This window comes from Uranotaenia lowii, chromosome 3, assembly GCF_029784155.1.
Source record: "Uranotaenia lowii strain MFRU-FL chromosome 3, ASM2978415v1, whole genome shotgun sequence".
Taxonomy (NCBI): Eukaryota; Metazoa; Arthropoda; class Insecta; order Diptera; family Culicidae; genus Uranotaenia; species Uranotaenia lowii.
Window position 1 is genome coordinate 8,804,578 of NC_073693.1, and position 13,104 is coordinate 8,817,681.

Consider the following 13,104-nt stretch of genomic DNA (forward strand, 5'->3'; position numbering starts at 1 on the left):
TTTATGAACTGGTTCCTATATTCTATTCTATTTCTATTTTCATAATCATTGATGGTTTCTGTGTACTGATCCTGATTTTCGTATTCAATTTCTTCTATGTTTGAATTTCTGTATTCTCGCCTACCGTCACGATTTTTGTACATTTGCCAGTTTATGGCATCAAACTTTTTTCCAAAGTCCTTCATCTTGGGGATGCTATCCACATTGGCGGCGAGCATCGCAATTCGAAAATCCTCTCGAGTATTTCGAAAAAGGCAATCAAATTTTCGACGCTCGTCCCACGGGTTAGACATTCCTCGAAAAATTCTGACCATGTCGAGGTAATAATCATGGAACTTTTCTTTGACACCTTGTCTTCTACTGGTGGCTTGTCTTTCATAGACAAAGTCCGCATCGTATGGAACAAATTCTGATTTCAACTCCGCAACTAGATTGTCCCACGAAACCAATTCTCCTAGACTATTCGCATCCATGAGCCACGACCTTGCCTTATGAGTGAATAAATAATGGGCGTTGTGGAATAGTTCATCCCTGGAACAGTTTTCTGAACGAGCCATGAATTCGACCTCGCTCAGAAACTCATTCAACCTGCGGCCATTATCCATTCCATCATAGGTTATCTTCCACTTATGGATGGGAAGTCGCATGGCATTTCCTATGAACCTCTCAGGAGCTATGTTTTCCTTAAGGTTTGTTTCTGGCATTTTTATCGGTTCTTTTCTATGGTCATCCCTTATGGAACTAAAGGAATTTTGAACAGAACTGTTCCTCTGCTTCAACCAATCTAAAAAATCTTCCGGTTTATTTTGATTTTTTTTTTTCGTTGAGGCAGGTGGTTCCTCCAAATTGTGGGTGTTTAGAACTGTGTTATACTGTGTTTCATTATCTTGGCTTGTTTGATTAGCTTCTAACACTTGTATGCGCTGTAGCAATTGGTTTACCGTTTGCATTAATTTTTTATTTTCCTCTACCAGCCGTTCAACATCTCTATTTGCCACGACACTTTGCGTAGCGTGGTTTACGTTTTCCGTTCTAGGTGCAATTTCTTCCTCTACTATCTCTTCATGTGTATCGTTCTGATTCTCCATGTTTGAATCAATTTCCGGGCTTAAATTATTATTATTCGTACGTAATTGACCTAAACTGGCGTTAATAATATCCAATTCGGCCTGTCTTACTTCTGGCAGAGGCGACGAAAGTGAAAAGTAAACCCCAAGTAACTTCAAGCATTCTGATGCGATATCAGCCAGATTGTTCACATCTTTTTCGGCGTTTGTTTCGACTCTGAGACGTTCCAAACGGAAAACTATGTGAATCAATCTGGTTTTGAACAATTGGCTTGGTGCACTTTTTCTTCCTCGCTTCTCCAGGTGGAGCTTCATATGTGCTACCTTGTCTCCACACACCTCTAATTCATCATCTATTGATGTACCTGTAGAGACTAATTTTTTTTTAATATTTGGATCTTCTTTTTCTCTTTTCAGGTGTATACGAAGTGCACGCTCACTAAGCTGTCTTTTCTCCGATCTGTCGATGTTGCGAATGGCCAGTTCGTATTCCAACTCATCGATTGTAAGGTGCGAACAATTCATGCCATAGTACAACACATACAGATGGGACATATCCATGTTGATAAAATTAAGGTAAACTTCAGATAATTTAATTACGAATTTAAAACCCAATATATTGAGAAAAACCAACTAAATTATTACCGCGAAATAAATAAATCTAGAACCTAAATAAAATTGAAAAAATACTAATCAAATTGCACAATTCAATGAAAAACTATATAATTAATTAAATTCTAAATAAAAATACAAATGCTTGAAACTAATTCTAAATTAGATTAAATAACGGAAAGTGTAACGGAAATACAAACACTAATATTTGACTAATTTAGAATCTAATGCACAAACACCGTATGATTACTTTAGATAAGATAATTTATTTTTTTTTAATGCTTAATAAATCGTTTTAGTTTCTGGTGTTTTTATTTCTCACACAAACAGTTCCCACAGCAATCAAACGTTTAAACAAATTTTAAATTAATGAGACAAAATAATATTTCTGTAAAATTGTTGATCTCTATTCGATATTAACTTGCTATTTTTATTCAAAGCGTACTATTTCAAATTGGATTGGAAGATCAACATTTATATCACAGATTTAAAGTATTATTCAAACATTGTACTGATTTAAAAAACGAATATTGAACGATACAAAATGAATCATATGGCCAAAGACAATTAGATTGAAGAGTGATATTATACAATCAAATTACATGTGAGTGTAAGTTGATTTTTGAAATTTTTGTTGAAACTCACGAAATGGCTGGTTTCAACCTTTGTGAACAACCAAGACCCCTATAAATCTGTTCAAACTTTTGTGTGGGTGGTAACTTCTCCACTCGCTCTCGTTGGCTTTTTTTTTGTGCTAATGCCAACCGGTCCGCCAAGGTCTCGGGCGTTTTCCCAGAGACTTCCAAATCAGTAAAAATTGCGCTCAAAGAGTGTTCCCTTGCACTACCGAAAATATAGAAGTATATTTTGAGTTGGGCGCCAGAGTGTAACCAACGGTTCCCCAGACTGCTCAGCCGAGCAAGAACCCCCCCTCTAAGCCTCAGGGTCGGCACACTCGATTAGTTTCGGAACAAGGAAACACCTTAATGCGCTTAGTTAAAGTCCCACCTTTATTTTCCCGATAACACCTTAATTCACTTTGGCACAATATTCCCCTTATGTGGTTTTTGTCCTACCTTTTGGTCGCTTGGTACAAACAGCAGGCCGGGGCAGCAAACGAGCCGACGATGCGGGCTAGGACCAGGCTTGGTCCTGATGTGGTTACGGGATAGCGGTCTCCGGAAGGTCAACGGCTTAGACCCACGTGGCGACGGAATCGGCTTTGCTCTCACGCACTAGTACGGCTGGTCCGGGCTGGACTCCGAAGTGTCGGAGTCGGAATTGGCCACGGCGCAATCCTTAACACACGAGGGAGAATTGCGGGGCACTCGAACGACGCACGTTTTTGTTGGGCGGTCGTATCCGGTACCAGCACGAGGTTCAGTGTCGCCTAGGTCGACCAGCACGGGTTGACGAACGCTGGCAATTGGATGGATGGTCGGTTTTTCAAACCAAAACTCGGGGTCCTGTAGAGGGACATGATGGGAGAAGGAATTGCGAAAGCTGTTAGTGGCTAGCCTGTACGGGGTCCAACACGGTTGCTACCTGGATGCTCAATATGGATCACTCAAACTTCAGCTGTTGGCATTCACAGGAACGTGTTGTTTGTTCGAACTCTTTCATCCAAATGAAGCGGAACAAGTATGAGGTTTTTGACCCCGTACAAAGGTCAAAGGCGTTGTAGTCCATCCATAAATTCCTCCCATCATGCCCTATTGTCCTTGTTGGCGGGATAATGCTGCTAATAATGACTCACAGCACCATCTGTTGCCAAATTGAGTCCAGTTGACCTAATCGCGTTGGGTGGTGATGCTCTCGGGAACTTTGGGGTGGTCCTTCTTCCTTACCCAGTAAGGCGCCTCCTTGCCATAATACGCGGATTTAAAAAACGATTCTCACTAAACCAAGCAGTAAAGGTTATGCTGGTTACAAAACAACTGCAAAATTTTCTAAAAATAAGATAGCACTAAGGTCGTACTTTTACCTCACCATACTCTACCGATTTTCCGGTATTAATACCGATTTTTGAACAAAATTTTGACCAAGGATCGGTATATACCGATTACCGATTTTTGGCAAAACATACCGATTTTTAAGATTTTAACTCAAAACTCATTCCACTTCATTCAAGCTATCCTCATAAAGGTCCCGTAGAAAGAAGACAAAGTTCGGTAGCTGGCGTGGCGTAACTTTGATCTGTACAACTTTTAAAGTATTCTGCAAAGATCTCCACGGCTCACTCTCATAATTCGTTCAGTTGTTCGCGCTGTTTTGTTCTTTTGTTCTGTCAAATGATGCACTACTATGGTACTCAACCTCAAAGCCAATGGACTAAGCTCAAGGCTGATATTAGACCTTCTGCGACTGCCAATAGAAGTTTCTTAAGGTCAATCTCAATTGACGATTGCATTAAAGCTCTTGTCTCGTGAGATGCTAACTTTTCAAGGAAATACATACACCGTTTGAATATAATCATAATCCTTGTTCAACTCGTCGCCAGATGGGGTATGTCGAGATTTGAAGTGTAATCAGACACACGGTATGTACAGACCCCGTTCGATTTTGGCAACATACCCGAATATTTTGTGTTGCCAAAACCGAACGGTTTATTTTTCTTAATTTATTCTCTTATTTTTACCAAATAACTATTGTTATTATCATTAACGTTATTTTTAGTCAATTTCCGATTTTTTTTAGTAATTTTTTATTGGTTTTTCTCATCTTTTCGATGCATTCTGCATTATTCTTGTTTTGTTTATAATCTTTGTTTTTTTTCGTCATATTTGCTGTTTTTTTTCATTCTTATCATTTTTTAGTTGGTTTTGTCATTTTTAGTCTTTTGTTTGTATTTGTTTTTTGATTTTTTCAATTTTTCATCTTTTTATCATTTTTGAGCACTAGATAATTTTTTTTTTACACTTTTGTTTTTTTGGTTGTATGCTATCATCTTTTCAGAAAGTTAAAACGTACTTATGGTGTTTGTCTAGATTATATTGGTCCTGTTATAGAGAAAACTAAAAGGTAATGTCTCTTCTAAAAACCGTTCGATTTTGGCACATGTGCCAAAATCGGATGTTGCCAAAATCGAATGTTGCCAAAAACGAACGGGGCCTGTAATATCATCGGTATAATCTTCAATCCTTCTGCATCTTGTTAGCCAAATAAATTATATCATAAGTACCTAAACTGCAGAGATCGCAGAATTAAAGACCACGCCAGGCAAAATGGGTTTCAGTTATAGTAAAACTATGTGTTTTTTATCTTTTTCGGAAGAACACCTTCTTTTGGAGCACATTTCTCATTTATTTTTGCATAAAATTCTTGGATTTTAATATGACTAATGCGTGATTTTTCATAAAATAAAATTGATTGTTTATTGGCTATATAAAATTGAAGCAACAACTCTCTTAACTCTCTGCAATCATTTCTTTTTCTAATCGCTAGAACTCATATCTAATACTAAAAGCTGAATTGGCCAGATTGGCGAAAATCCATCAATGTAACGAAGAACATCAACTTGGGCTCATATTTACCTCGAACGTCAAAAAGCCATTGGATTTGTAAGTGCTTACTAAATTAAAATTTCCTTTAGGTTGACCTGGTTCTATTATTGCCTTATCGAATTTATCAAATTTACATCCCACTTTAGCCAAACATCAAAGTCTCAAGTTTTTACTTAATTTATATGCCTAACAAACGTGTAACCTGAAGGTGCTTGCCATGCCCCTATTTTTCTTATCAAACGGTAACTTTTAAAATAAATTTCCATTCAGTTATTAGTACTGGAAAGAAACACTTATTTCGGATTTTCTGTTGATTTTTATTTGTGATTTTTGCTTTCGTCAGCAAAAGCAGATATTTTTAAAATTAAAAAAAAATTTATGAGTCATAACAAACATAAAGTTCTGTTACTTAGAACCATGTTACGGAGAAAATGCAATAATATATGCAAAACACATTTAGTCAGCTAGTTTTGAACTAAAAATGAACATTCATTAGAGTTCTTAGACTTGCTGCTTATTGCAAGCTTCTATTTAAAGAAATATACGTTAGGAAGTTGAAAATGTAAGCATTTTTGAATATCCACCTCAAATGCCGATTTACATACCAATTTTTAGGATTTTCATACCGATAAAAGATTTTTTTGAGTTTCAAAATACCGATAGAAATGTGGCATCACTGGGCACAACCTTCACGGACTCAGTCCGCAACGGTCCGCGTTTCGCATCGAAGCTTTCGCGTGTGATGTAGAACGGCTCAGGCATCGGTATTCAGGTGTTCGGGGATTTAGTAACCGGAGATTTCCTGGTGATTGCAAATGCGGTATTTTACAGTAAACTGTCTTTGAATAATCAGTGTCTCGATTGAATTCTCTTAGGATATACCAACGTATTAGTCAACTTATCGAACAACATTGTCGGAGAGTATCTGAGGATCTTAGAGTCGCACAACATGTTTTTGGTCAATAATGCTGTTACACGCCCAGCCAGTGGATATATACTCGACCATGTCGCCTTTTCACTGAGTATCCCTTCAACAATTAACGAAACTATTTGTACAGAGACAAGCGACCATAGTATGGTCGTTACTACACTGTTGACCTGTACCAGTAAAGACCAAGTACCAATCCTTGAATAGAAACATCGTCAATCACCACCAGCTGAACACGGAATTCGCGGAAGCGAACGAAAGCTGACAGATACGATACTTCCTAACCCAGCAAACATTTAATAAGAAATATCGCAGTAACAACAAAATTATTCAAAGTAATATACCAGATGAAAAGATTGTATTAAACTTACCAAAATAGCATATAGCTACAAAAGTGGAGGCGATATATCTACAATGACAAGATTAAAACGATTCGATATCCCCACAAAAAGCCAATAAAAGGGTGATACGATCATAATTTGGTCAAGGGAAACGCGTGTAGATCGGTGAAATCGTTTTTATTTTAAATCAAATTAAATTTCTATTTCAAGTTTAATTAGTATAGAATTCAGAAAAAATATTCAGTTAGGCATCCACTTTTCCAAATCCGAATACGCTTAACCCCTGCCATCAGATTTTGTACAGCCATCTTGTCCACCTTCTTCGCCGCAGAAAGCCAGTTTGCCTTGAACTGCTGCTCGTCCATAGCAGTTTTTTTGGCCTTCTTAAGGTTCCGCTTGACAATAGCCCAGTATTTCTCAATTGGGCGGAGCTCTGGCGTGTTGGGAGGGTTCTTGTCCTTGGGAACCACCTGCACGTTGTTGGCGGCGTACCACTCCAAGGCCTTTTTACCCTAATGGCAAGATGCCAAATCCGGCCAAAACAGTACGGAACAACCGTGTTTCTTCAGGAAAGGCAGCAGATGTTTATTCAAACACTCTTTTATGTAAATTTCTTGGTTGACAGTCCTGAAAGCTATAAAAATGCTGCTTTTCAAGCCACAGGTACAGATGGTTTGAGAAACCAGATATTTCTATGCGAACTTTGACAGTTTCATGTGCTCGAAAATATCTGCTTACTTTCCCCTTCCTTTTGCAGTATAAAACTCCTGTCCCGGAAGCTGCTTGTAGTCGGCTTTGACGTAGGTTTCGTCGTCCATTACCACGCAGTCAAACTTCGTCAGCATCGTCGTTTACAGCCTCCGGGATCGCGCTTTGGTCGTCGTATTTTGTTTATCATCGCGATTTGGAGTCACTACCTTCTTGTAAGTCAATAGTCCGGCTCGTTTTTTGGCTCGATGCACGGTTGTAGACGATACACCCAGCTTATTTGCGGCATCTCGGAGAGAGAAGTTAGGGTTTCGCTTTAAACTACCGGCAACTCTCTTTGTCATCTCAGCGGCTTCCGGTTTTCGATATCCCACCGATCCAGACTTTCTGGCTGACGACAAACGTTCCCCAAACACTTTAATTACATTTGTAACGGTTGATTTGGCAAATTGTAGCGTTTTTGCCAGTTTTGCGTGCGAGTAGCTCGGATTTTCGTGATGCGTGAGCAAAATTTTGATACACTGCTCTTCTTCCTTGGACGGCATTTTGACAACTGAAGAGTGAATTCCAAAATCAAAATAGGAGCAACATTCTACACACGCACACACCTTCAAAATGAGAAGTGTTCAGGTTTTTTAAATGCAAATTTGAAAGAAATACGTCAAGTTGATATTGACCACATGTTGACCGTATCACCCTTTACAAGACTTCGAGTCGACTAAAAATTATCTTTATTATTTCTCGAAACATTCAAATTTTTTTTATTAGTAAGTTCCCAAAATTGACCCAACTCAGTCATCGGAATTGCCGTCGAAAGAGTGCGGCTGGTGGGAAAGAACACTTGCCGCTTTACGTGGCCCCTGTCAGTCACGTACTCTGGAATTTATTTCGCAACCGGTTGGGCAGGCGAGCGGGTCCTACCGTTTTATCATCCCGTAGCTACGAGGGCAACGTTCGTTCAGCCTCCGGCAGTCGTTTTAGTGTGGCTAACGATGAAAATCCAGTGAAAGAGTTTATCAGATCGTCAAAAGTGGTTCCGGCTGATGGGATAATTAAACATGGGCTGCCATAAAATATGGGGTTTCGGAAAGAACATCGCGCCAAATCTTATCGCAACAATCGGGTATCCCTCTCCTCTAGAGGTGCCGTGTTTAGAATTATTATTAGAAGGAACAGTTGATGGATGGCAGCAATTTCTCACCTAATTAGACTGCTAATTTCAGGGTTAAGAATGATTTTTTTGCTTACAATCCTAGGTTAGATGTTTAGAATAAGAACTGGTCTGAAATAGAGATTTTTTTTTTAAATTTGGGCTTGTTCATTTGAAACAATTCACTTGTAACAGTTCCGGTTATTGTACTAGGTACTAACAACTCAGCCTTCATCAAAAAGCAACAATTAACAGATCACCTTTCCACGTAAATGCATTTGCTGAAAAGTTCCAACAGTTGCAACAGTTTTTACTACAGTTCTACCATTGCGCATTGTTTTGTGAATTCTGAATCCTGCCACCCCTTTATTCCACGTTTGTAAAACAAAAGCTGAGGTCATTCCATGAATGAAGGTGAGTTCAATTAAAATTTCTGCCGTTGCAATGGAAGTTGGTTACACAAGTTCAGAGGCCCCGGCTTCCGATTATAGAACATTTTGCGAGGCCCACATGGGTGCACCTGGTTGGAAACTGGAAATTAATTAGTATGAATTGCTACCGCATTGTTTGGGCTAAGCAAACAACCCTCTACCTCTATGTGGTAAATCATTACGAATCATTAGAAAGAGTTTACACTGAAGCTTGCTGTAAAGTAGAAAAGTTTTTTTTGGAATTGATAATGAAAAATAAAAGTGATTAATTTCCACTTGAATTAGAGATCAAAACAAGTAGACAAGACAATGTAGATCATTGTAATTCCCAGGAAATCCTTGAAACATTAATTGGCAAATTCCTCAAAAGCCTATTTTAGGAACCGAATCAGACCAGTCAAATTTCGGCAGCTTAATGGATGATACTCAACGTGTTGATATCAGAGCCCTTTTAAGTAGCAAATAAAAGGAAAACGCTCGAATCGTCAGCAGAAGTCGTTCGTTCACAAATAAAGCTCCATAAATGTAAATTGTTCCACTTTACCAGCCAGAGAAGAGCCAGAAAGAAGACACCAGACCAGATTCTATCACTTCCAAGATGAAGGATGCCACCCACATGCCCCATCAAAGCAAACCGTTGTTGAAGACAACGATGATGAGGATGACAGCAAAAAGTAGGTATCTCTAATACGCCTAACCGAAGGAAGACATGCAAATCAGTCATCTCTCGGGCATGGATGTGTCTCCCGTTTTCCGGGAAGTGGCTCTTGAGTCATCAGCATCATTTCGAGAATATGTGTCAGGAGAAAAACTGACGATAATGATGATGAGGACTCAGCTTTCGCTAATCTCTGTAGGTCCTGCCACCTTCTTCAGTTCCAACTTTCTCCATTCCCACCAAACTTAGTTGTCAAAGTCGGTTTGTTTCGATGATTACGGACAATTCCGCGAAACGCGCGCCATCATAGAGATTTTTGGCAAACACTCATGGTCAATCGCTTTCACATGTTTATGTTTGCGTATGGATAATATGACATTATTAGCTTCTATGGGGTGGCAGGCAGGTTAAATGTTTGGTAAACTTGTTGAAAAAGCCTGAACGCGGTGTTGGTGTTTAAAATCATATTGAAATGTTAAAGGCAAATATGGCAAAATGAAGCTCCTGATAAAGGAATTTATTTCTTAGTGTGGCAATATTATATTCGGCATAAAATCTATTCGGCCGAATAACTTTTGATCGAATAACCTTTGGCTGTATGTCATATTTACTGTCATATTGGTCCGAACATCCTTAGGCTTGCTATCTAATATCTACTTTCGGCCTGAAGGCTTCCGGCTGAATGTCCGTAGGAACGGTTGAAGGAAGGGGGGGGGGGGGGGGGGGGGGAGTTGGTGTTTAACACACCTCCCCTCCCTCCCATGGAAGCTCATGAACGTTTCACGATATGTTCTATTGAAAATTCTTAATCGAAATTTGTGATTCGAGAGTAAAAATATGTATTCAAAACATGAAAGCCTCCAAATCTCATCTTAGGCAAGTATTTTTATACCGTCAACTGGCGCATCATGCAATACTTTTCAACTTCAATGGCTTCTAGAAAATTAATGTCCACAGATAATCATACCGGTTGCACATCAAAAGTTCTTAAGGTTTCAAAGAAGGGACATCAAATTGACGTAGTTATAACAAATTATTGTTTTCATAACTTTTGAATTTACAAACAAGCTATTTTCACCGTACTTAAAAAGGGATAAGCAGCAACAAACCTTGGTTTTTGTTGAATGAAAACGCTCAAAAATTCATAGCTTTTGATAAATTAGTGTTGTAATTACGCATATAGCACCATTATCAGTAATTTTTGGTTTTGTTAAAATTGAATTTCACATTTTTTTCTGTCAAAAATGTTATAAAGAAGGCATAAGGGACCGTTCACTAATTACGTAAGCACGATTTTGAAAATTTTCAACCCTCCCTCCCCCCTGGTAAGACAAAGAGAGATTTTTCAAAAACCCCCCCTTCCCCCCTTAGTAAGATCTTACGTTTTTGATTCTTTGAGAAATTGATACGTTTTTTCAAAAATAGCTTGAAAATATTAAAAATGTGACATGCTTCAAAACAAAGCACTTTTTAAGTAAAATTATAAATTGTAAACACAATCTATACAAAACAACGGATGAAATGCCATGAACAATTAAAGAAAACATTATTCATGACGTAGCATGTTTGGGTAAAAATGATTTTCAATCAATTTCCACAATCGAATAAACAATATAAAATCTAAACTCCGATTTAAAAAGAAAGAGATCAGGTTAGCGTATGGTACAAGGTACCAGAAAAAATTGTTATGTTTTTAACTTGAAAATCATAAAATTCTTAAAAATTATATCAGTCTATACTACTAGAATTTGGGAAAAAATGTTTAACAACAATCACGTTATCAACTAATCTAAAAAGTCAGACTCATTCAACGGTAAGTAAAAAAGTTATAGGATTTTTTTTGGTGAATCGTTTGTAAAATTTAGTATTGTTAGTGTCTATCACTGGAAAAAAAACTGTCTAGATATTCATTACTTAAAGCGCCTTATATTGATTTTGAAAGATTTTTTTCTGGATGAAGTTATTTTTCGAAATATGTTGGATTCAAATCGTGGTGTCACAACGCGGCATATTCCTTTATGTTTCTATAAATATCTCAATTAAAAAGATTGTTATGATGGAAAGCGAAAAGCGACGTTTTTTTTTAAATAGGATTTAGTGTTTTTGATGGCATGTTGGTGTGAATTGGTTCTTTATAAATTTTATAGAAACTGCAATATTTTTTTAATTAATTCAAAGACATTAAAAGATAAATAATGTAAATTAACCAACAAACAGATAATGAGTAAAAAAAAACTGGGTAAAATGGATTCGTATGGCTGTGACTGTGATAAATTTATAATGTAACATTTCTTACGTAAGACTTTTGGAAACCCCTCCTACCCCCCTAGTACGAGATCGTAAGCAAATGTGAAACAGCAACACCCCCCCCCCCCCTATATGCTTACGTAATTAGTGAACAGCCCTAAGGGTACTGCATACATTTAGGGATAAAAATACTACAAAAAAATCTACTAGCTGAAGTCATTAAAATTAATGTTTGAATGGATAAATTTTGCATTTGAAATTAACAAACAGCAAAAAAGGTCCGTTTTTTTTTCAGAGTTATTCACACATTTTTTTTAGTGAATTAAATTTCAAATGCATTTTTTCGAAATTCTTAGATAAGATTTAAAACGTCGCTGATGTGCCTTGGTTAAATTAATTTATTGTGTTTATTTTTTAACTCCTTTTTTGCCTTTTTATATTAATTTTAATCTGAATTGGTATTTCGGCAAATTTTATTGAAACTAAGTAGAATTTTAATGAGGAGGAATATGAAACTGATAGATAGATAGGTCAAAGCTAGAGCTCTTTGGGTACAAGATACGAATAGATGTTGAAAGAATGTGAGCTAGAGCTTTGTGTTATTGACAGTTTTTTTAAAATGCCTGTGTGCCTTTGCATTTTTATGGAAAATACGCAGATTTTGGCTGGATTTTCCCGGAAATTATCCGGTTTTGAGTCTAAAATTTAGAGACTCATTGCCCGGATTTGCTCGGCCTGGATACTTATAGAAAAAATCTGGAAGGCTTACTCAACTGAAGATTAAAATTTTCGGCAACATAAATTGTCATGCTTCTGGATTTCGGAAAGGATTATCTGGGAAATGTTAAAAAAAACTTAATAAATTTAAGACAATTTATTTTCCTTCACTTTGTTATTTTTATAGCTTTTCTTTGTCGGAAATTTGTAAAGTCATTTGTTGAGGATTTATTATGTAGAAATAAGTAACTTTCCCATGATAACTTCCCATTCTGCTTCGAACTTTATATTTGCCGCGTTAATAGTATAAAATCCTTCAATATTCAGCCTTTTTAATTTGCTTAAACCTTGCCAATTTGAACAAACTTTGAGTGGGTTTGCTCTCCTTAAGTTTCTTTATTTCTTGTTTGAGATTTGGTTAGGCAATTTAAACGTTTTCAAAATCAATTTGTTAATTTTTTTGGGAAGTTTTGATTTATTACTTATAACGAAAATTGTCAAAGTCAAAAAAAAAATAGCACACCATCTTGAGAATTTATTTTTGAATAATCGGGCACAGTAAATTATATTTCTGTGTTGCAGTTGGTTTTGATTCACAATATATCTTGAAACAATTCTATACAAATAATATCATCAAATATTTATAATTCTCTATAACTCTGAGTCAAATAAACAATAAGTAAAAATGATAATGCAGTTTTTTATTTTTAATACAAGTTTCGCACTTTTTACTCAAAGCTGA

General features: G+C 37.0%; 1 protein-coding gene across 6 annotated transcripts in view; it reads right to left on the reverse strand.

Annotated features, from left to right (window-relative positions):
- Nucleotides 1-13,104, reverse strand: part of LOC129750541 (uncharacterized) — a 380,798-nt gene that overhangs the window by 281,379 nt on the left and 86,315 nt on the right. The window lies entirely within an intron of this gene.